The sequence below is a fragment of the Alosa sapidissima genome, chromosome 23 (genome assembly GCF_018492685.1).
Source record: "Alosa sapidissima isolate fAloSap1 chromosome 23, fAloSap1.pri, whole genome shotgun sequence".
Lineage (NCBI taxonomy): Eukaryota > Metazoa > Chordata > Actinopteri > Clupeiformes > Clupeidae > Alosa > Alosa sapidissima.
This window is the reverse complement of record NC_055979.1, coordinates 13,845,168-13,871,191: the sequence shown is the minus strand read 5'-3', so window position 1 is coordinate 13,871,191 and position 26,024 is coordinate 13,845,168. Positions and strand designations below refer to the sequence as shown.

Below are 26,024 nucleotides of genomic sequence, written 5' to 3'. Positions count from 1 at the left end.
CACATTCAATACTTATTTCCACCACTGTACATTTTATTTTACCTGAATATTTTCATTTCCAAATGAAATGTCAAAATGAAGGTCAGACGAAATGTAAAGTTTGACTGACTGAATTTTGTTAAGACTGTCTAAGGTCAATCTCACTCTCCCTTGCTAAAACACAAAATGGTTTAGTCCGCCTGCACAAAGTAGGCTATCTTTTTTTATTTAGTGGTGGAGCATTGCTAGTAGGCCAGACCACTAATTGTTGTGCTGCTGCGATGTCTTTCTCCAAGAAAGCCAAGCCGGGTAAACAAAGGCCAAAAACAGGAAAAAGATAGAGATCAAAATGAGGGTAAACAACTGCTAATAAATTATTTCCAAAGAAAGGTGAGCACAAGCGTCAAAACACGAAATCTCATGATGTAACTCCTTGGATATGGCAATCATTAGTGCTAAAAACGAACTGAGACAACCCACTGAAAGAGCGGAAAATACGCTTTTCTAGGTTACACATGTAATCTGATAGCCTCACGAGCCAGACCCACATTAAAATGTAGGGTCTGGGCACTCACCGTTCGCAGTGCTCAGTCCGAGGGGCGGGATAATCAGTTGTCTTTCAAATTCCCTCTGCACGCAATAGGACAGCGGCAGCGCTATGAGTCCCATGCGTTTCCCACCAGCGGAGCTAGTTGGCTAGTTCAAACGTTTGCCAACTTAATAAAAGCTTAACTCGTGTCACACTGTTCGCCAACAGCAACATCCGTATTTGTTTTCAAGTAGCAGGGAATTCAAGCCAAACCGTTGCAACTCTGCCATCAATCATTATGTTAAGCCCACCTAACGACTCTATACATGATTTCATTGGCCTGATTAAGTTTCGATTTCAGGAGCTCACAAGCCAACGGAGAGTTGCTAGACTAGCGCTAGGGGCGCGTCTAGATTTCTAGGCTAGTGTGGTGTCAAATCCACATTAAATAATACAAACTCAAAAGAAGTCCGCACACTGTGGATGTATACTGCAGATGATGGCTTTAATGCACTCCGGAGCACTAGTGAAGCAAGCAAGTAAGTGAAAGCAAAGTAAGATAAGTGAGCTAAGTGAGCAAAGTAAGCTAAGTAAGATAACATCCTCTGGCTGTTGTCCAGCCTTTCTACCCCTTCAAGTCATCCCAGACAAGTCACTCTATGTTTACAGATAACTGACCAAGTAATATACGGTACTTCACCTTTGCCCTCTCATCCTGTTATTCATACATTCTTTAGGTTGTGCCATTCTTTAGGTTTTGCTTACATTTCCTGGCACCAAACCTTGTCTATGCCATTTTCTGCCAGGCCTGCTCTTTCACTTAAACCAGTCTTCCTTTCCCACACTGAACATACTACAGACTTCAGTTTCACAAAACAATGATATTACACAGAATAAAGATACTACATAAAAGATATATAAACTAAAGGATATATTTCAATAAAGACCACGACACTAGTAATCTGAGGTATCTCGTGATCCACTTCCATCTCCATTTCTTTCAGAAAGACTTGGCGCCAGCTTGATTCATGCCCTATTGTAGGCAAGATGCCAATCATTGTCACTGTACCGGGCAGCCCCTTTCGGTTTTCGTTAGTCTTAGCCTTTCTTTTTTTTTTACTCAAGTAACGGATGAGATTTGCGATGTAGCAAACAAAGTACAAAGTACAATACTTTACACAAAATGTAATCAAGTAAAATTTAAAATACAAAAATGTGTACAAAAAAACTACTCAGTATAGTAACATGAGTAAATTTATTTCATTACTTTTCACCTCTGCAAACCTGCCACACACACACAAACACACCTCCATACAAAGGTTGGATTCAAAGTGTGTGTGATGTGTCTGATTGGGCCTGGCAACTCTGCGGAGTCAGACAGCATCACTGTGGCCCCAGAGACTTTCATCAGTTCACCCCAGGCTGCCAACGCAGGCCCTGTGCGTCAAGGAACACACACTTTTACACTGTTCAACATAACACAGGCCCTGTGTGTGAAGGAACACACACTTTTACACTGTTCAACATTTCATCAGGCTCTCCCTGGATGTTTGTACCTGGCTGTTGTACAGACATGTACTGAATATAGTTGTTATTTCATGTTGGGAGAGAAATAGAGATAGTGTGAGAGAAAGTGTGTCTGGTGACTGTGTTTGTGTGTGTGTGCTTGTGTGTGTGTGTGTGTGTGTGTGTGTGTGTGTGAGAGAGAGAGAGAGAGAGAGAGTGGACAGATAATGCAAAAATCTAATCTGTCGTTGAATGGAGACTTCATGAATCCATCCTGCCAACATGCTGTCATAAGATTCTTTTTTTATTGAATGAAAATGCCTCATGAATGTGGTTGAATGAGGCCAGATGGATGAATGGGCTGAGTTATATTTCACACACCGCAGTGACCAGGTGTGATTCAGACTGGCGATTAGTAAAATGGAAGCTAAGAGGTAGAGTTGGTCTTCTTCTCATCCCATCAAATCAGAGAACATTTCCCAGCAGTTAGATGGGATTCTGAAACATGATTGCTCTAATGAAATTGAAAGAGGTCCTGGACATTCCTGTATAGGAGAACAGAATGTTTCTGTTCAAAACATAGAATGGTCCTCAGCTAAAGCGGAACTTGAACTTGATGCCGGATTTCCCCTCTTCTCCCAAGGACACAAGTGAAGCATGAACTGTTCTGTGACTAAACCCAGAGAGGGCCAAATAAGTTAAACCTCAATACACAGTAAAGTTATTCATTTTTAAAATAATCTTGGTAACACTTTACTTGACGGGTGAGTTCATAACAAATTCATAGCAGCTGTCATAAACTGCACATAAAGCATTCATGACTGTTTCATGAGACATGACTCAACATTCATACCAAACCTTTCATGAATGTGGAAGACAGACCGACGAGAGCTTGTCAAAATAAAAGTCCAAAGTCGCAAAGCAGCATTGCCGTTTTTGGTCCAAACCTCTTACCTGATCACGTCACATCTGAGTCAATGGGCTACTCCAGTGCCAAAAAGACAGAACATGGTCAAGCAAATAATTTTTGTTTCATAAAAATGTATTTGTTTTATGATTTAACCTTTGCAGATGATTTCTCATCTTTTGTTACTAGGAATGTCCAACTGTTCCAGGTTACACAAATACGGGTCAGCTGAATGTAGGCTAGTTTACATCCCAGTGTTAAACTCAGTGATTATGAATACTTCACAACTTGTATAGTAAAGTGACATTCGATGCAAACTTCATAAGATATTCATGAAATATTTACAAAGGCTGGAGAGATTAAATTAATGGTATCCAGGTTACACAAATACGATGTTGGACTTTTATTTTGACAAGTTGTCATCGTTCTGTCTTCCACATTCATGAAAGGTTTGGTATGAATGTTGAGTCATGTCTAATGAAACAGTCATGAATGTTTTATGTGCAGTTTATGACAGCTGCTATGAATGTGTTATGAACTCACCCGTCAAGTAAAGTGTTACCATAATCTTTGAGAAACTTATCTTAACACCTATTTTTACACAGGCACTAATATACATGATGTGGGTGTTTAGTGGAAAGAGGACGAAGATAAGCTCATCAGTTGAAAAAACAGAGAGGTGGCACAGAGGTGATGGGATTCCGTGCTAATTACAGAGCCCATCTGTGCGAGAGATAGAGTGTGTGCAAAAGAGTGTGTGTGTGTGTGTGTGTGTGTGTGTGTGTGTGTGTGTGTGTGTGTGTATGTGTGTGTGCGTGTGTGTGTGTGGACGTGTGTGGACGTGTGTGTGTGTGTGTGTGCGACTGTGCGTGTGTGTGTGTGTCTGTGTGTGTGTGTGAGTGTGTGTGTGTGTGTGTGCACATGTGCACATGTGTGTGTGTGTGTGTGTGTGTGTGTGTGTGTGTGTGTCTGTGCGCGCATGCACAAACACCAGGTGTAGAGCTGTAAATAAAACTGGCAAAGACCTAGTGATACTGCCTGTGCTTTACTGATGAATGATCTCTCTCTCTCTCTCTAACACAATCACTGCAAATTTAATCTCAGTGTGTGAATTGCTGCACAACATATGGCCGCACAGTAAATAACAAGACCATAGTGTCCCAGTGGACCATGTGCTGCCCAATCCGTTGCCAAATTCCAAATTCACGTATTGAATGTGTGAGATGTGTGCATATTGTGTGTGTGAGCATGTGTGAGTAATGTATGTTTGTGAGAGAGTGTGTCTGTGCATATTTAAGCATGTATGTGTGAGTGTGTGTATGCATACATGTATGTATGTGTGTAACAGAGAGAGAGAGAGAGAGAGAGAGAGAGAGAGAGAGAGAGAGAGAGAGAGAGAATTTGTGTGTGTGTGTGTGAGAGAGAGAGAGTAGATTAATCTTCCTGTAATCTACTCTCTCTGGTGTTAACTTTTTCTTGCTCTTTTCCTCTCTCTTCCTCTGTCTTGCTCTCTGCCTTGTTACAAATGTTCTCCTGAGACAGAGAATAGAGGCAAGAAGCAAGGGATTTAGATAAAAAGTGAAGAAAAGGTGGGAAAATGCAAGAGTTTCTTGTTTCTTTACACACCTGTCTTGTTCTGTCACAATACCCTGAACCCTCTCCACTCCACTGGGGTCTCAGGTGAGCTGCAAATAAGTGTCAGAGCGCTTTGGTAGTCCTCCACTGGGGTCTCTCTCTCTCTCTCTGTCTCTCTCTCTCTCTCTCTTTCTGTGTGTGTGTGTGTGTGTGTGTGTTTAATTGTATTAATCTCATTGTACAAACACTGGCTTCAATTCACCTAGGGAGCGAGATGTAATTCTCTCCATATTAAAAAGTTAGTATTACTGTATTGTGTTAAAATATGTTTGTTATGGCAACACCGCTTTCAGAGAGTCAAGCCAATACATTGATTTAATTTATTCCATTTTTATTTATCTTTTATTTTACCAGAGTCCCATTGAGATCTTACATCTTTTTTTCAAGGGAGCTCCTTTGAACTGAAATTGAATTGAAAGAGAGAGTGAGTGAGTCATTGAGTGAGTGAGTGAGTGAGGGGTGAGATCTCAAATGTTGGCAAAATGGCTTTGTCTCCATCCTATCAGATAATGGAAATACTGGCCTGTCTGGGTCATCAGAAGGGGACATGGTGGACAAGTTTATCCAAGTCTTTCTGAGAGACAGATGCTGTTTTAAAGGGGCCATGTGCAGAACTCAAGGTGTGTTGAGCGAACCAAGATGTTCTCATTGACACTCTTCCATTAACTTGCATGTTTTCCCACTCAGGGCCTTTTGAGCTACAATGTGGTATTATGAGAGATGTGGATGCATTTCACACACAGTAAATACAATGAGTGTCTCCACTGTTTAAAACTCTCTTTGCTGTTCTGCTCAGAGTTGTGAAAAAACTCACAATCGAATAAAGGTTGCGTTCCGATTACAAGGGTCCCTACGCTGAATTCCCTACTCTCTACCCACTGCACAGGGTGTAGCATTCACAGGGGACTTCACAGGGAACTCGATCACTAAAACAGTTGACTCACAGCATTTCAGACGTGTTTTGGGACTACAATAATGGCTTTTTTAGAATGTACAGGGTCTATTTCTTGCTATTATCACAAATTAAAAAAGCCAATCACAAATTAAAACATCCAGACAGCTAACCTTGACATTCCCCCACCAATCTCAGAGCTGCTTAATATTCCCTCTCCCAAAAAAATACTCTCCCAAATTTACAAAATTATATCTCGTTCAGAAAAAACAATTGGCCTGCCATATCACAAATGGGAATCAGACAATTACTCCCGGTGCCGTCTTCTGGACCAAAATGTGCAAAAACAACTAATACAATACAAGGTTCTTCACATTTCACTTCTCTGCACATAAATTGGCTAAAATGGGGTTTGGTTCGGATCTATGCTCTCACTGCACACAAAATAACCCAGACACATACATCCATGCGGTTTGGCATTGCACTCCAATCAACCACTTCTGGGTGAGTGTCACAAAATCTCTCTCTTCCATCTTTGGCTGTCACATCCCAGCATCCCCTTCCTTATGCATACTTGGTGATACATCCACAGTCAATTTAAGCAACTCCTGCAATAAAACACTGCTGGCAGCGCTGACTATCGCCAAGAAAACAATCCTCATGAACTGGAAATCTAGGAACAATGTTCACATCACTCATTGAAAAAACTTGTTAACAGACTATATATCATTAGAAAACCTATCAACTAAAACGTAATCAATACTCAGGATACAACCTCTCCTTGGTACCCCTTTATCACCTACTTACAGTCCTGACCCTCTTTGCCTGAGATCCATCTCCACACCAACACACTTCATCAACAGATACACATATCCTCGAACACTGGGCAGGGGATGGTAGCTGGAACTATTATTGTTGTTGTTATTATTATTATTATTATTATTATTATTATTATTATTATTAATAGCAAATAAATAGCATCCCCTTCTTCCCCTCCCCCTTTTATTTACATCTCTGATAACTTTACTAATTTCACTCTCTCTGCCTCTCTCATCGTTATTCTGCCGGAGCCCCATTGGATGGCTTGGGAGACTCTGTCCTGGCGGGTCGCTGTGTGGGTTTGGCATTGGTTGGGTCCTGTGGGTTATCTATTGGCCCTGGGCCCCCGTTGTGCACCCTCCTCATACGCTCATGCACATGCCTTGTCCTGGAAGCACACAGCACGCTTACTCTCTCTTAATTGCACTACATATTAGGTGACATTCATAAAACATAAACAAAACTACAAAACAGGCTAGGGTAAGAGTGGAGTGCAGGTAGATACCTCATCAGGTGTCTATCTGCATGCCTCACTTATTTTAATGCACACATTACAGAGGAGGCATACATCTTACACAGGGTAAGTGTGGTGTGCATGGGGAAATCCTGACAGATATTCACCATGCATGCCCACTTCTTTTAATGCTACACACTAGATAGAGCTCTCAACCTAGCCATTCACATACATATTTAGGTCAAGAGTGACGAGTGTCAGCTCGTTGCCATAACTGCGGGGGCTGGGTGGAACTGTGGCCATTAATGGGTGCCCAGGTTGTCAATCAGTCAGGCAATCAGTTATTTTTATTATTACACTCATCTTTAACAGAATAATTACAACTCCTCTCCTCTGAAACCCTCCCTCTCTGTGTTCCAGCTTCTCTCCTCCTGGCCCAACAGCAAGCCAACCTTACACATATGTATGCACACACACACACACACACACACACACACACACACACACACACACACACTCACACACATACATCCTCACACACTCACTACCCCTTACCCCCCACCCACACCCCCATCCCAACACCACCTCATTCACACTCTCAGAACTACCATCCGCACCCCCCATCCCCCCTTCTTGTCATTCCGGTCATCAATTTCATCCCTGATAATCATATGTGTAATCATCCTGGACGCAAATCATCCTTAGCCTTTCTGTTATTAATGTTATGTTGTGTTAATAAGCCATGTCAATGTGATGTCTTGTTAAGTTACATTATGCGTTTGTGTAATGTACATCTGTTTGTCTGATGTAGTATTCTTGTGCATGTCATTGTAGTGTTGCATTTTCTGTAATGTCAATGGTGTTTGCAATAAAATAAATAAATAAATAAATAAATAAATAAATAAAAAGCCCACAACAAGGAATGCACCTAATGTATGTAGGCCTATGTGTATGTACAGTAGCTCACAATAAAAATGTCATTTACTGTTTATGACTAAAAGTAACAGATGCGTGTGCATGCATACAGTACTCGCGCAAATAAAACACCCCCCTGTTCCCCCGTTTATCCCCAGACAGAGAGAGTGCATTTAAAGTCTTTGCCGAGTGTGTCGTTGCCTAGCAACACTCTCACTCACTTATATGTTTATGCTAAGCAAAGAGGGACAAATATGGAGGAGGAGAAAGAGGGAGATGGAAGTTACCTTATAAATAGAGCTGGGGGCCGGTGTGGAGAAACAGAAAAAGTGAGCGAATGTACAGAGAAAGAGAGAATGATAGAGGAACAAAGACAGACAGCAAAAGAAAGAGTGTGTGTGTGTGTGTACATGTGTATGTGTGTGTGTGTGTGTACGTGTGTGTGTGTACGTGTGTGTGTGTGTGTGTGTGTGTGTGTGAGTGTGTGTGTGTACATTTGTGTCTGTCAGTGTGTGTGTGTGAGTGTGTGTGTGAGTGTGTGTGTGTGTACATTTGTGTCTGTCAGTGTGTGTGTGTGTGTGTGTGTGTGTGTGTGTGCGCCGCATTTGTGTCTGTGAGTGTGTGTGTGTGTGTGTGTGTGTGTGTGTGTGTGTGAGTGAGTAAGTGTGTGTGTGTGTGTGTGTGTGTGTGTGTGTGTGTGTGTGTGTGTGTGTATGTGTTTGCGTGTGTGTGTGAGTGTGTGTGTGTGTGTGTGTGTGTGTGTGTGTGTGTGTGTGTGTGAGTGTGAGTGTGTATGTATGTGTTTGCATGTGTGTGTGTGTGTGTGTGTGTGTGAGAGAGCACATGTGTTTGTGTGTAAGGAAGACACCAACAGTGCATAGCAACATTTGGTTGAAAGGAAAAGCCATAACATGCCAAGCTGCCATGACCCCCAACCTTGCACCAGCAGCACCAGCAGCACGATCCGTTGCCTAGAGAGATGAAATCTTCTTCTGTGGATGTGCTTCTAGAGACAGGTCTTCCAAACACAGCCATCTCTCATATCAACAAAACCTATGTGCCCACACTGTATTTGTATAACAACACAACATAAAAAAATCAATAATGAAGACTTACTTATGTTAATTGGTTTTGGACAGGCTGAACTGTGAATGAGCTATACAAGGGTTTGTTGGATGCGGGCGAAGCACCGAGAGCACTTTATTGATGTTGGGCGAACATCAAGTGAGTGGCACTCTTAGATTTCCTTCTTTAATGAGCTTTATCATCAACCACCCACCACTTCACTTCACCCAATCAGCAGGATGCAAAGGGTTTCCCTCTTTACAGGTAGAGTTCTACAATCTTAAATGGATCAGGGACATGTTATTAACCATACAATAGAACACTAGGAGGCGTTGGGGGTTATCCCTGATATCCTTGATTGCTGTAAGTGTAGGGATTATTCCTCATGCTATGAAAGACTGTTTAGCATATGATGGTAGCCCACAGCCATCAATCCCACACACAGCACACAATGGCCAGCATGACAAAATATCCTCTAATGACCAAATATCCTCTAATGTGGCAATACACTTCTATTCATTTTCCATGTGCCTAAGAAAGGCTACTCATATTCGACTATACAGAAACACAGAACACTGAATGAGACACACACAAACATACACTTACACACACACACCACACACGCACACACACACCACACAAACACACACACAAACACACACACACGCACACCACATAAACACAAACACAAACACACACACACACACACACACACACACACATACACACACACATATATTTTGTACTATGCAGTGGTTAATCTCCTACACCTCACATTAGCCAGCGGCAAGCGGCAGGTTTCCTATTGTTCTCTATGGTTCGGCAGTGGAACGGTGGCAACGCTGGGTTAAACTTTAACACTTGGTTAAACTTTCAAAGCGCAACGTGAGCTATTCAATTGACAAACCGTTTGTGTTGCTTAGGAACGAGATAAAACTTGGTCTGAACGTTGCGTTACGTTTGCTGCTGCCGCTTGCCGCTGGCTGATGTGATCCCCGCCTAAGAGTATAAGAACTCTCTCTCTGTCTCTCTCTCTCTCTCTCTGTCTTTATTTATCTATCTCTCTCTCTCTCTCTCTCTCTCTCTCTCTCTCACACACACACACACACACACACACACGCTTTTCAAGGTGGTGGCTTATGACTAGTGAACTGTGTTAAGGTGTATCGCTCCTGTCAGTGTTAGATAGATGTCTGGGCCCCCTGATGTGCAGGAACTCTCTCTCTCTCTGTGTGTGTGTGTGTGTGTGTGTGTGTGTGTGGTGTGTGTGTGCTGTAAGTGTAAGTGAGTGCATGCATGTGTAAGTCAACTGATTAAATTACTAAGCCACCTGCAGGGCAGACACATTGTTAAAGTTACATCATCTATCTCTTCCCTCCTCCTCTCCTCTTCTCTTCTTCTGTCCTCTCCTGCTTTCCTCCTCTTCTCTCTTCTCCTCCTCTCCTCTCCTCCTTTTCCCTCCCCCTGTCCTCTCTTTCTGTCCTTCTTTCTCCTTTTCTCACAACATCACAACATCATTCATTCATTCAAGTCTGCAGTAGGCTATAATTGCATGTTCACTATGGATATGCCAAGGAAAAGGCAAACATTACACACACACACACACACACACACACACACACACACACACACACACACATCCAGGGCAATGATTGAAGGGTACAAGTGAAAGAGAGAGGGGCTGAGGGGACACCAGTACTGAGGACACATACGCCCACACATTCACACTCACTCACTCACACACACACACACACATACAGAGGGAGGGAGAGATTGAGGGCCTGTCCACACGGAGATGCTTTTTAGGTTAAACGCAGAGGTTTTGCTTCGTCGTTGGGAAAAATCTGAAACCGTAGCCCATTTGAATTCGTTTAGACAGCGAAACCGCACATCCTGCTTGCGTATCAATGAAGTCATCGCCACACCTCAGCTGCCCTGGACTTGCACTTATAGTATTGCCTAACAATACTAGTTTTCATACATGACATTACCTACGATTACACTCCGTAAGATAAATATCACAACTGGTGCTGCGCAGTTTATATAGCTTATGACTTGGTGGACTGAACACTGTTTTTCCCGGTGTTTTTTTATGCATTCATTCTAGCTACTGTCAGTGACGCGAGAGAACTTAAGTTATTAGGAAAGTGCGGTGTAAGTTTAGGCTACATTAATTTGTGCGTAGTGCCAGTGTCATTCATGTATTTTACATGTCTTACAACATATATACATGCATTCACAGTCGAGTGAAATCAGATATAAGCATACAAAGACGCTTAGAACTCACGTTAAGCCGATGGTAGCACACTAAATGCAAATGCGCGATTAGATGCAGGCAAACGTATTGACTGTTACTAACAAAGGTTTTATAGCAATATTATAAATGTGGCGACAGAATAGCCTAGAACTTGGGTAAGCCTTGCGTTTAGTAGCCTAATTGCGGTGATAGCCAAAACTAATGTGAATCACGGACTACCCTACAACCAAAGAAAGTAAAAATGATTAGTAGGCCTACCTGCGTTAGCCAAATAAAGGACGGGACTGCACCCTTCACAAACCGTAAAATAAAGTTTATTAGTTTTACAGTTGACTACAGTTGACAGTTCACCATCAGTCCACACAAACAATTCTGGTTTCCTTGCACTAGCCAATTCGTCGTAGCCTATTCTGTCTGTTTGTAAAGCGCAAGTTTTGGTCAATTTCTGTAAGGAAACAGTGCCACCTAAAGGCCTGGGGTATGATGTAACGTGTTGAGTCGTGTTGAGATGGATCCGTTTGGACGCAAATATTCTTGATACGGTTCCAGGGAAGACGGAGAAAAAAAAGATGGGTTTAGTACGTGTGGACTAGGCCTGAGAGAGAGACACAGGAAATGAGCCTGACCAAAATGACCCACAAGGCAATAACCATGTGTTTGGTAGGATCACCCCATATACCACACCACACCTCAACCAAAGAAACAATCTAGACCTTACTGTAAACAAAAGTGGTAGAGAGTTAGTGCACCTCTGTCAAGCCTTAGGCCTGTATATGGCAGGATAAAAGGGGACTCTTTAGGGAGGTTCACATGTTGTTCATCTCTTGGAAGCAGTGTAGTTGACTACGCAGTCACTGACATGGACCCCACCTCCTTCAGTGCATTCACTGTCAGGCAGCAAACTGCTCTTTCAGACCATAATCAAATTAACATCTTTCTGAAAATAATTTCTGAATCCAGAAACACTAATGCAGAGTCCAATAAGCTGTATAAACTAAATTCGACCTACAGATGGACTCCAAACAGCACAGAAAAATTTACACAGGCACTTAACTCACCTGAATTAGCTGAACATATTAATAATTTTACTAACAAAAAGTTCACTAACAATGAAACTTGTATAAATATGGCTGTGAAAGAGCTGAACATGATTTTTCAACAGGCAGCACATAAGGCTGAACTAGTAAGAAAAACCAAACATAAAAAGAAAAAGCAAGATGATTGGTTTGACTCTGAATGCCAAAATATTAGAAAACAGTTGAGGCAACTGTCAAACCTGAAACACCATCAGCCTGAAAACACAGCCCTTAGAATGAAATATTGGGAAACGTTGAAAAACTTCAAACAAACAATTAATAGGAAAAAAAATAATCATGCTAACCAAATTCTACACCAAATTGAAGACTCTGGGAGAAGTGGAATAATTTGAGCACAGCTAAACCATACGAATCAGCCCTACCAATTCAAAATGAAACAACATGGATTAAACACTTCCAAAAGCTGTACAGTGAAATACCATCTGAACAGTTAAACCCAAATCAAAACCAAATAAAAGAAAAACTTCAAAATGTAGAATCTATTATTAAAAACAATCAAACCCCCCTTGATTATCCCGTCTCAATAGAAGAATTGGCACAAAAACTAAAATCACTAAAACCCAAAAAGGCATGTGGTCCTGACAGTATCAGAACTGAGATGCTAAAATACAGCACCCCCACATTGCAAAAAGCTGTGCTCAAACTGTTCAATCTTGTCCTTAGTTCTGGCTATTTTCCTGACACCTGGAATCAAGGGGTTATTACCCCAATCCATAAAAGTGGAGACAAATTGGAACCAAATAACTACAGAGGTATCTGTGTGAACAGTAATCTGGGGAAGGTATTTAATTGTATTTTAAATGACAGGCTTCAAACCTTCAAACACAATACCCTGAGTAAAAGCCAAATTGGATTTCTCAAAAACCACCGAACAACAGATCACATTTACACCCTGCACACCCTAATCAATAAACATGTAAAATACAAAAATAATGGAAAGATATTTGCTTGTTTTGTAGATTTTAAAAAAGCATTTGACTCTATTTGGTGTGATGGATTATATAACAAACTTTTGCAAAGTGGTGTAGGGGGTAAAACCTTCGATTTAATTCAATCAATGTACTCAAATTCTAAATTCAGTATAAAAATTGGAGAAAAACAGACAGATTTCTTCACTCAAAATAGAGGAGTGAGGCAGGGCTGTGGAACAGTCTACAGCCCCTGGACTCAGACTCCAAGAAACAGAGGTCAAATCCCTGCTTTTTGCCGATGACTTGGTTCTTATGTCGCCCTCACAACAGGGACTGCAACAGCTCCTCGATCAGCTGGAGCAGTACTGCCAGTCCTGGGCCCTGGCAGTAAATCCAACAAAGACCAAAGTTATGATCTTCCAACACAGATACAGGTTCAGCCTAGGCAGCACCGCCCTAGAGCACACAATGCAGTACACGTACCTTGGTCTAGTACTTACTGCATCAGGAAGTTTCAGCATGGCAGTGAATGCACTAAAAGAAAAAGCCCGAAGAGCACTCTATGCTATAAAAAGAAAATTTCACAAAATAAACATTCCAATTACAATCTGGTGAAATATTTGACAGCATAATCCAGCCTATTGCGCTGTATGGAAGCGAGGTTTGTGGTCCACTCAGTATGCACGACTACACAAAGTGGGACAAGCATCCAACTGAAGCCCTACATGCAGAATTCTGCCGAACAATATTAAAAGTTCAAACAAAAACACCCAACAATGCACGTAGGGCAGAATTAGGCCGCTTTCCATTGGCATTAAGTATTCAAAAAATAACCTTAAAATTCTGGATGCATTTGAACAGCAGTCCCAAAAACTCTCTCCATTTTGAGGCACTGAAAACCCAGGAGCTGAACCCTGAGATAATAATGAATCAAGCCAAAGAAGATTATTTAGACCATTGGACAAACCAAATTACAAACCAAAGTAGAATGAATTCCTATCTGATCCTAAAAAGAGAATATGAATTGGCTGAATATCTCATCTCTGTCAGAGATACGAAGCAGAGGCACATCCTGACCAAGTACAGGCTCAGTGACCACAATCTAGCAACAGAAACAGACAGACACAGAAAAACCTGGCTGCCAAGAGAACAAAGATTATGTGGTCACTGTCAAGCAGAGGAGGTTGAGACAGAGGAGCACTTTCTTCTTCACTGCCAAAAATATGACACTTTAAGACAGACCTTTTTTACGAACATCCAAAAAGTCATACCAAATTTTATAGACATTGAAGACAATAATAAAATGGCCATACTTCTTGGAGAAGGGCCCTCTGCTGCCCTGGCAGCACAACATGTCTTAAAATGTCACAACATGAGGGACATGGTATAGACACACACACACACACACACACACACACACACACACACACTCACAAACACACACACACACACACACACAAAACATGTTTTGTAAGAATGCACCAGTGTGATCATCAAAACAATGTTGACTGAACACAGCATAAGAGACTCTCTCTGGCCTTCCACAGTATGTCTACTTTCACCAACATGGCAGGTCAAACCAGCTCAACATGGTGGTGCAAGGACTCTATCCCAACCAGATGGAGGTTGTCGGAGATGCAGAGGCGTATGAGTGCTTCAGTATGCACACAGTTGGGTGGTTCTACCTTGGGTGCTTTGGGGACTACTCACTGTCAAGGCTTTGAGTCACAATAAAGGATTTTCCATGACAATGTTTTCACACAAATCATTTTTCTCAATGCCCATGAGAATGTAAGTGGCTGTGGCAAAAGTGTGGACTCTGTGAGTGTGTGTCTGTGGGGCTTTGTTTGTTTCTCTCTCTCTCTCTGTGTGTGTGTGTGTGTGTGGGGGGGGGGGGGGGTCAGACAGAGAAAGAGTGTGTTTGTGAGTTAGAATTGGGAGTTTTTATCTTACAGACAGCTGTGTGCCTTACTTGCTAAACTTGGCAGCTCTGTGTGTGTGTGTGTGTGCGTTGGTTTCTACTTTGTGCTGCTTTCTGCTCTCTGCATGTATTTTTCTCTGTAGTTCCGTGTTTTTGTCTCACTGGCTGAGCTGACCAGCTGTTAGGGTGAGTCAGCCCTCCTCAGAGACGTGTGGTCATGCGGTCCTCATGGCTCTCACACTCCCGTTTTTCTCTCAAACTCACACATCACAGCAGACCATGCCTACAAACTAGACCAGAACAGTCTACACACACACACACACACACTCTCAGATATATACACACTCACAGACGGATGAACATATACACAAACAGACAGACACACACACACACACACTCACACACACTCGCAGATATACAGTATACACACTCACAGACGGATGGACATATACACAAACAGACAGACAGACACACACACACACATACACAGTTATATGCACACACACACACACACACACACGCACACACGCACACACGCACACACACACACACACACACACACACACACACACACACACACACACACACACACACACACACACACACACACCTGTGTACCTAAGTAATGTTTGTAAAAGTACACAATGCTTTAACAATCTCAAAACAGCATGTCCTCCCAAAGCAACCTCTGTTCGCTTCCTGCATGGTCAGACCTATCTGGAACATCCATTCATTTAGTGAAAGCAAAACTGGCCAGGCTCTCATCTTATTCTCCACTCCTGAAGTGCAATTTCAATAACCTCCATTTCGGTGCCTGAAAGCGCATTCAGAATGAATGAAAAGGAAATTACCTTTTTAAATCATGCTTTTATTGTCCCTAGTGAGTGCAAAATGTCAATTCCTTTTTTTCTGTTGGTTGACCTGGAGGCCATCTGTAGTTCTGTTGTACAATGGTCAAGGATAAGGTGTGAATTAATGGGACAAGCTAGCAGGTTAAAAACAGACAAGAAACTGAATTTTATTTTTTATTTTTTCTGTTAACCCCAGATGGTAAAGGGCAACTGTTAGTGCTGTTGTGATTGTCTGCTTGATTGTGTGTGTGTGTGTGTGTGTGTGTGTGTGTGTGTGTGTGTGTGTGTGTGTGTGTGTGTGTGTGTGTGTGTGTGTGTGTGTGTGTGTGTGTAGCAGTTGGTGTATTTCCCACTTCATCCCCAAGGGGAAATGTGACATTGTGCAGTAGACCCAGCATTAAAAACTTTGACCAGAGGAAATAATATTGTTTGTGTGTGTGTTTGTGTGTGTGTGTGTGTGTGTGTTTGTGTGTGTGTGTGTGTGTAAGCATGGATGTACAGTATCTTGGAAGCAGAAGGGTGTTTATGTGCAGTGTACGTATTTGGTGCAGACAAACAGGCCTAAAGAATACAAAGCAAAGTACAAACTGTGTACATACAGTAAATTGACTGTGAGGGAAGACTCATAAAGACTCATGTGTGCACAAAAAAAAATCAAGATCCCTTAGTGAAAGTATGTATACAACGAACATACAGTACAAATACATTCTTGTCTTATCAGCTTAATGGTATTTTCTGTATGGAATGGTGTGTTCCATATGCATGAAATACACACGCTTACACACACACGCACACGCACACGCACACGCACACGCACACGCACACGCACACGCACACGCACACGCACACACACACACACACACACACAAGCTGTTAATACCTAAAAGGAGTGTGGAGTCTCATTAGATACCGTTTTGACAGCTTAAACCACTGGACACCTGCCTGACAAAAATGGCTTCCGCCTCTCTTGTTCAGGTTTCAGTGGGATTATATCCAATGAATTTCCAGTTACTGACAGGAGTAGGAGGATCCGAGACAGTTCAGGACTGAAGCTTGGCTTCAGTACCACGGACAGGGCCAGGGTCAGCCGCTGAGCTCACCCTGGCGAAGCTTGCAGACAGTCTCCCGAAAAACTGAAAGCAGACTGGACTCATAAAGTGGGTTCACTTCACACCACTGATTCCACTGTAAGGCATCTCTTTCGATTCCAATTATGAAAAGAACGAGAAAGAATAAAATGTAAATAAAATGACATTTTACGTTGCTCACATAAAGCATACAGTACACGAAGGCATAAAACACCTTATGAAACACCAATAAAAGATGAAATGCAACAATTTAAAACACAGATAATAGTAATACACCATAGTAAAACACCAATTTGAAATATCTAAATAACAGAATTGAATGTTGAAAGGTTTGTCAGTATTCAAAATGGAAGCTTGGCTATAATTTGGCTAAGAGATATTTAATGATAACATCTGTCAATTGTTTTGGGCTGCCTAGTATTACAGGAACATCACAAACAAAAAACTGTTGTTGACAGTGATAAATAAAGCACAGGTGTTGTTGATGTTCTTGTTGATGGTGTGAGAGAAAAGGGATTGTCAGGCTTTGTTTCTTTCCAAGGTGTAAGCTTTATTTGTGGATCTGACGTTTGATTAATCATCATTAGAGCTCTGCTTGCTTTCTATGCCTTCGCCACCATTTAGAGATGCATTCATAGCACCCTCCGTTTGCCATGCAGAGGTACAGAAAGTTTGCCGGTGAACATGCCTGGCTTTTGCCTGGAGGAGGCACTCGGGAAATAGGGCAGATGTGCTGGTGAAGCCATATTTCCAATGAGTTGCATCAGCCCACAGCCTTAGAGAAGCAACCCATCAGGTCTGAGAGTTCCTTGGCTTCAGTTGTCCATTGAAGACATCATGGCCAAGAACATGGGTTCAGTTCCTAGGGATTGAACACCTTGACACTTTTTTGGGGACTCTTGGAAATTACCTATGGGATTACTGCATGGGTTTTGTGAACGTAGAAGATTTATCATTATGAGAGGAAAGAATGATAGAGGAGATAGAGCAGAGAGAGGATGAGTGTGAGGAGGAGAAAGAGGATGAGTGTGAGGAGGAGGAGAGAGAGGATGAGTGTGATGAGAGGATAAGTGTGAGGAGGAGAAAGAGGATGAGTGTGAGGAGGAGAAAGAGGATGAGTGTGAGGAGCAGAGAGAGGATGAGTGAGAGGAGGAGAAAGAGGATGAGTGTGAGGAGGAGAAAAAGGATGAGTGTGAGTAGCAGAGAGAGGATGAGTGTGAGGAGAGGATGAGTGTGAGGAGGAGAGAGAGGATGAGTGTGAGGAGGAGAGAGAGGAGCAGAGAGAGGAGGAGAGAGAGGATGAGTGTGAGGAGAGGATAAGTGTGAGGAGGAGAAAGAGGATGAGTGTGAGGAGGAGAAAGAGGATGAGTGTGAGGAGCAGAGAGAGGATGAGTGAGAGGAGGAGAAAGAGGAGAAAGAGGATGAGTGTGAGGAGGAGAAAAAGGATGAGTGTGAGTAGCAGAGAGAGGATGAGTGTGAGGAGAGGATGAGTGTGAGGAGCAGAGAGAGGATGAGTGTGAGGAGGAGAAAGAGGATGAGTGTGAGGAGGAGAAAGAGGATGAGTGTGAGGAGGAGAGAGAGGATGAGTGTGAGGAGGAGAGAGAGGAGCAGAGAGAGGAGGAGAGAGTGAGGAGAAGAGAGATGATGCATGTGAGCAAAAACAAACGTAAACCAAGAGTGCAAACAAACAACAGTGATGGAGATGCTGTTTTTTTCCTTTAATGATCCTTTGTTCTCTATCCTCTCTCCCTCTTTGTCTGAGAAATGTGTGTATATGGGTGAGAGAGAGGGGGGGGGGATATTCCCACGGAGAGAAATATTCTCTAACGTGTAAATATAATACAGTGAAGTACACTTTCTTTAAGGAAACTAGGAGATACATAATCTATGACTTCTGACACCAAAATCAAGTACTGTGGAGAATAACTTTTTTTGGTGCCACTGTAATTCTGTGTAGGAGTATATCTTCACTTCACAATGCAATCCTTTCCTGCAACCCGTGGCACACTCTACAGAGTAATTCATAAGAATGTCTCACACATCATAATTGTCTTTTGTTGCTGACCAGATGAACCTCTCTCTCTCTCCCTTATTCTCACTTTCTTGTCTTCTCTCTCTCTCTCTCTCTTTCTCTCTCTCAATTCAATTCAATTTCAATTCATTGTGCTTTGGCATGACTGTTCAAGTTACAATATTGCCAAAGAATAACAAAATAAATTAAAAAAAATAAAAAAACAACATGGAATAATCAAAACAGGTCAATGTATGAAGGTATGAAGAGAAATAAAGGTACTGTAAGGTCTCACTCCCCCCCCCCCCCCTCCTCCCCTTCTCATGCTCTATTGGTGTGATAAATAGGCATAATATTTTGGTGTGCGTGTGTGTGTGTGTTGGGCTACTGTGTACAAAGGGCAATGAATATATGTATGACTATTTGTATCATTTGGTTCAGTACATTTCATTCATTCGACCTCAGGTCGTGGCAGGTGAGAACATATCGTGCAGCTATAGCACAGTTGTCTTTGTCTTTACCCTCTCTGTCTCTGGTCTTGCAGAAACTCATGGTATTGAGTAATCTCTTGTAAGAAGGTCACAGTTAAATGAGCTCTAAGTCCTTAAATTATTCACATTTTCCCTTTAGGCCTGAAGTCTTAACCACGACATCACATCACATCACACCACACCACACCAAACCAAACCACACACACAGATACACACACACACACACACACACACACACACACACACACTCCATCTTTTGTCTCTTTACTCCTTCTTCTCTCTTTCTATGTCAATCTTTATTTCTCCGTCTCTAACCTTTTGTCCTTGTCTTTTTCTCACCTCTGTCTTTCTTGGTCCTACTATTCCCTTCCTTGTCACTCTCTCTCTATTTCTATGCTCTCTGCTGATAACATCCCTCACGTTCCTAAACAGTTCTGCTTCAGTGTTCAGTGTCTTTAAAAAATACTTTTTCAGAGTTTACCCAGAGCTGTCTGTACAGGTGCAGGGTAACTTGAAGACTTTTTTTTTTTTTTTTTTTAAAGTTCTTCAGGTATCCTCTGTATCAGACAAAACCTAAAGCCAAGTATAACCATACACTTTCTCCTACTTTCAGACAGATAAAAACATCACGATCATTATCATGTATTAATTCATGTTCTGATAGCTGTGACAGCAACACAAGCACATAACACCAAGAAAGGAGAAGTTGTGAGGTCAGGTACCTGCTTATAGCTTTCTTCCGAGATCTTTTCTTCAGTCTTTTATTCTTTCCCTGCCCCTCTCTCTTCCTCCCTTGTGTATTCTTTTCCTCCGTTCTTTTCATCTTTGCTTAAAAGCATTTATCATCTTTATTGCTTTCTTCCTTTGTCACCAAAGGAACTCAGTAAATAACTTCTACCAAACTGTCCTCGTGTGAGAGTGTGACTATTTTCTTTAAAAAAAAAAGAAATATATATATATATATATATAATTCAACCTGTCGTTTTGGAGACGGATTGATGACAGGTAACACACCGGGCTCAGCATTGGTATTTGGCTGGTAAAAATCAAGTCTTTTTTAGCCATGTTCCCTCAACACCCCTCAATCCCCAACACCCCCCCCCCACACACATGCACACACACACCACTCAATCCCCAAATCCCCAACAACCCCCGGATCAGTCAGGAAGACATCTGAGTGCGATCTGTTTAGGATCTGTTTAGGACCTCTGAGGAGGAGGAGGCAGAAGAAACTCCACATGTTTAATTATCCATAGAGAGAAATAGAGAGAGAGAGAGAGAGAGAGAGAGAGGGAGAGAGAGAGAGAGACAAGCAGAGGAGCTGTGTGTGTGTGTATTATGTCTCTTTTTCTGCATTGTATCAGTAAGAGGGAAGGTGTTCCAACTCAGAGATTAAAGACACGTTTATAGCTTTTATCAAGTCTGTGTGTCATTAGCCTGTGTCATTAGCACCACACTCACTACATTTTCAAAGGTGGAGGAGAGAGAAAAAAGAGAAAGAGAAAAAAGATAGAGAGAGAGATAGAGGAGGGAGAGAGAGTGACAGGGAGAGAAGAAGGTGAAATGAGGAGAGATAGAGAGAGAGAGAGAGAGAGAGTGCCAGGGAGAGATGAAAAGAGTTGAAGGCTAATCTCATAGGAAGGGTGTGATAAAGGAAAATAACATTGAAAGGAGCCTATCAGAGGGGATCACACTGATCACCATGATGAACGCATTTGCAGCGGTGAAGGATGATGACGCACACGCACACACGCGCGCACACACACACACGCATGTGCGCGCACACACACACACACACACACGCACGCAACTCATTCACACACACCCTCTCTCTCTGCTCTTCCCCACAAACACACATGAAATGATTATTATCTTTATCGGTCTGTGGAGGGCCAATGGGGAGAGACCTGGCTGAGGGGCATTGCAAAGAATTCTGTTAGAACTACTGTTGTGTAAGAATTACTGTTGTGTGTTTCTCAAAGACAGGTAGACGGAATAAGGTTTCACTGAAATATATAACATCTTTAAGCGTTGACTTTAAAGTCAAGACGAATCATCTTGAAACGAGGCAAATATTCTGAAACAACAGACTTGAGTACTTTTTTGGTTTAAGTGGCATTAAAAAATAAACGTTCACTCAGTCTAAACAAACAAGGAGCTTTAAAGAAAACAGCGAGTCTGTGCTTGTTATGAGATGAAAAATGAAAAGAGTGCTGAGAAAAAAGGCTCCGTCCTCACACTCCTCATGTTTGCTTGCTAAACACTTAAAAGTCCATCAGTTATAAGTACTTCTCTTTGAAGAGATGGGCAATGTGGCTGCTTTAAAGCCACGTCTGAACAACAGACTAGTCAGAAGATGGTGATGATTTGTTTTTCTTTACCTCATTTCTGCATTTGTTTTTCTTGGTCTGTTATTGTCACTGTCCTCTCTCTTTCTCTCTGTGTGTGTGTGTGTGTGTCTGTGTGTATCTCTGTATGTGTGTGTGTGATCAGTATGTATGTGTTCCTTTATCTGTGTGTGTGTGTGTGTGTGTGTGTGTGTCTCTCTCTCTCTGTGTGTGTGTGTGTTTCTTTATCTGTGTGTGTGTGTTTCTTTCTCTCTCTCTCTCTCTGTGTTTGTGTTTCTTTCTCTGTGCATGTGTGTGTTTCTTTCTCTCTCTGGGTGTGTGTGTGTGTGTGTGTGTGTGTGTGTTTCTTTCTCTCTCTGGGTGTGTGTGTGTGTGTGTGTGTGTGTGTGTGTTTGTCAGTGCCTGAAACTCCTCGGCCCGTCTGGCGTGTGAGTGACAGTGCTCCTCCCCCTCCCCTCTCATTAAGCTTTAATGTGAAATATGAAACAGGAGCGGCACAGCGCATCGCAGCAAGCGGCGCAGCGGCAACGCAACCTGATCCCCTAATCACGGGCGACTTAGAGTGGAGATAATGGCAGCGCCTGGGAGGAGAATGACAGGGGGATGGAGAGAAGGAGTGAGGGAGCGAGAGAAATGGAAGGATGAAGAAAGGAGGGGGGGGGGGGGGGGTTGGGATCACAAATGAAGAAATATGACCAGCCAAAAGCCACCTGAGATGTCCATTTTAGCTCGGAGGGCAAGAGGGAAGAGAAAAGGAGAGAGAAAGAGTGATGGGAGGACAGTTGAACAGGAAGAGAGGAGTGGAAGATAGGAAGCAAGAGTGAGAGAGAGAAAGAGAGAAAGATTGACAGAAGAGGAGATGTGTATGTGCAAATGGATATATGACACATGGAGAGTCAGGGAGGGAGACAGATGGAGAATCTGTCTTGAATGCAGAGAGCAAAGAAAGAGAGAAAAAGAGAGAACTACAGTGAAAAATATTAAAGGAGTGGATGACTAAATAGCTAGCTAGATGATTGAGAAATACAGCCTCACAGACAAAGAAACATTGAATAAGAGAGAATGACAGTATTAGTTAGTGTTTCCCATCTGCTTGGCCATACCCACCCCAGCCTTTCACGTACACACACACACACTCTCACACATAAACACACACACTCACACATAAACACACACACGCACACACACACACACACACACAACACACTCACACATAAACACAGACACACACACACACATACCAGCACCATTCATCCCACCCATCTCTCCTGAGTGACACGTAAGCAGCGGGCATACTGCTCTCATGGGGCGGGAGGAGGCAGGGGGGTTGGGGGGGTGGGGGGACGTTAATGTTTACTGCTCATATTAGCTCTGCCGGGAGACGAAGCCAGTCCGGCAAATACAATAGCCACGGCTATTCCTGTCCCTCGGCCTGACAAATGATAGACTGGCAAGGGGAGGGAACATTAAAACTGAGAGAGAGAGAGAGAGAGAGACAGCGAGAGAGATGGGGAAAGGGAGAAGGAGGGAGAAAGAGATGATAAAGATACAGAGAGAAAGCAAAAGAGAGAGCGTGAGAGAGATAGTTTTCGATCCCAGCGGAAAAGTTCCTACCTATCTTGCGAGTGAGTGTATGTGTGTATGTGTGCGCGTGTGTATGTGTGTGTGTTTTATATTTTGCTCTCTGGTTGATCGTTATTGTGCTCAATGAGGTGTTAAAAAGCACTCTGCCTGTGCACTTAGGGCTATTAGTCCTAATTAGCACAAAGGCTGTGCCATTAGGCCCAGATTGGCTTTCAGATGAGCTGCTCTGGGTTTATTTATCTTATTAGGGCCCTGAGTGCTCCAACACCTCATCTCTCAAACTGCCTACCTCCATCAGAGAGGTGGAAGGACTGCCGGGTCCAGGCCACGTCTCGGCCGGATGAGGGCCGGGCCTGTGGCAGGGTAGGCTGCGGTCTGGCTGGCTGTAAGATGCATGTTAAAGATATGAGGCCACTTTAGCTGGGGGTGAGGAGATGCATTGATGGTCAAAGAGCCAAAAAGTACAGGATGCGATACCCAGCCACTTCCTTTGCATTCTCTCTCTCTCTCTCTCTCTCTCGCTCTTTCTCTCCGTCTCTATCTTTCCATCTTTTTCATTACTTTCCCTTCACTTCCTCCCTCTGATTTTCTTTCTCTGCCACACATATCTTTCTGCTACTGAATTGGCAACACATTTAAAGGGACATCAAAGGCTTTTCTTTTTGTAGTTTCACTCTGTGTGCATGTGTGTGTGTGTGTGTGCATGTGTGTGTGTCTGTCTGTATTTGTATTGATGTGGTCTACCAGAATTAATTCAGCGTATACTTTTAGACTCCCCTGGTAGACAGAAGCACAGAGTTGCCGCACTGTCTACCCACACACTCCACTCCCACACACACACACACACACACACACACACACAGTCACAGTCTACTTTGCTCCCTCTCCTCCTTTCTCTTCATTTTCTTTTCTCCTCTTCTCAGGAGTGAAAGTAAGCCGGTACTGGCCGGTACGGGGTACCTAAATATTTGGAGAGGGTACGCCGTACCGGAAAGAAAACTATACTGTCTCTGAAAAATATTGCACTTTCAGCATGACAACACAACTGCTAACGTCAAATTACCATAAGCAACACGTTTCCCCCAAAATATATTTCATATACATCGTTCTGAACTGTATTTGAATTGTGTCTAAACCTCCCGTGCAGCTGGACAGACAACGAGCAAGCTATAGCGCGCGTACAGTAGCCTACAGTAATTGCGCCAACGTGCACTGGTATCCAAAGTGTTTTAGCAGACGGACGTTTCTTGGAAAGTCTCCCAAATAAAAAAAAACATACAGGCTAAAGAAAAATATGCAGATGTTTCAATAGCCTATTCTGGTTTTATGTGTGCAGTGTTTCGCTGGATAATGAAAGTGTTTTAGCGGACAGAAGTATGTTGCAGTCTCCCAAATAAAAAGGCATGACTCAAAGAAACTTGTTTCATGATATACAGTAGCCTATATAAAAAAAATGATTGGAAGTGGGAGCGAGCAGAGTAAAACGTTCCACATTCTCGACGCACCCGACCGGTAGCGCGACAATGTGACGTCACAGAAGCGCCGTAACCATTTATACTCGCGCGTCGTGGTCACGACACTAGTTGCAATATTCTCCTGAACAGAGGTGTCGCTGTTGTGAAAAGATTAACGCTAACTACGTTACACAGCAGAAGAAGCTGCAGAGAATGTAAATGCGCTCTGCTATTAGCTAGCCTCTGTGATGGTACTTCAGACTTTGGTTGCTACTATTCACAACTACCACCATCATTATCATCTAGTTTCCAAGGTGTGCGCACAGGTAGATAGATAGATGGATATATAGATAGATACTTTAGTCATCCCGAGGGAAATTTTAATAATTTAAACAGTTTAGTTAGCTGGCTAGCTAGCTAGCAGCTGGCTGAGTTTGTGTAATTTCCTGAAGTGGAAAGAGATTTTGTTCAGGCCTTAATAGATATCCTTTGTTTGAAAATAAATCGTTTCTATTCTTTCCTCTTATATCCATGTGTTGCAACTCTCGCTGGTAACTTTGTTAACTTATCCAGCAAACTATTAAAAATTTACGACTGTATCAAAACACTGCAACTCTCGCTTGCCCTCGAACTAGTCCATCTTCCTGTTTCCGCTTTGTCGCGCTCGTCTGAAAAAAAATGAGTGGTGCGCTACCTCGCGCTACCTGGCTAAAATCCTGGCGCGCCAGCAAGATCTACGTCATTTTGACGTCACGGTGTCGTGCTACCGGTCGGGTGCGTCGAGTATGTACTGTAGAAGCCCTAACTAGGCTACCAAAGCACTGATAACACACATGCACTGAGAACACAAAAGAACGCACGCACTTATTCAAACATTCCATCACGTCCGTGGGAAAAAATAAGCCACTAGAAAAGAGGCCTACAATAGCCTCATCAGTAAAATGGAGGTTCTTAATCCTGACAAATGGGACCATGACCATCCTCGGTATGGCGAAGAAGAGGTAAGGGATCTGTGTAATGCTTTTCACCTGAACGAAAAGGAGGCACACCTTGGGTTCATTGAATTCAAGGCAAGTGGAGGAAGAAGCGTTCCCAACAGGTTGAGGAAATTGCTCATTGCTGTGGACACACTGTCGGCAAGTAATGCAGACTGTGAGAGGGGGTTCAGCACAATGAACACCATTATAACAGATTACAGAAACAAACTAACAACAAAAAATGCAGCAAACCTCCTCTTCATAAACACAGTGGGACCTCCATGTAAGCAGTGGGATGCCCTTCCTTATGTGAAGACTTGGCTTGGCAAAGGA

General features: G+C 42.7%; 1 long non-coding RNA gene across 1 annotated transcript; it reads right to left on the bottom strand.

The window, feature by feature from the left end:
* Positions 1–1,027: 1,027 nt before the first annotated feature.
* Positions 1,028–24,093, bottom strand: LOC121698695. Its single transcript, XR_006026840.1, has 3 exons — positions 24,081–24,093; positions 19,668–19,677; positions 1,028–1,165 (listed from the first exon to the last, which is right to left on the bottom strand). It is a non-coding gene; the product is annotated as an uncharacterized LOC121698695 (long non-coding RNA).
* Between the last annotated feature and the right edge of the window lie 1,931 nt (positions 24,094–26,024).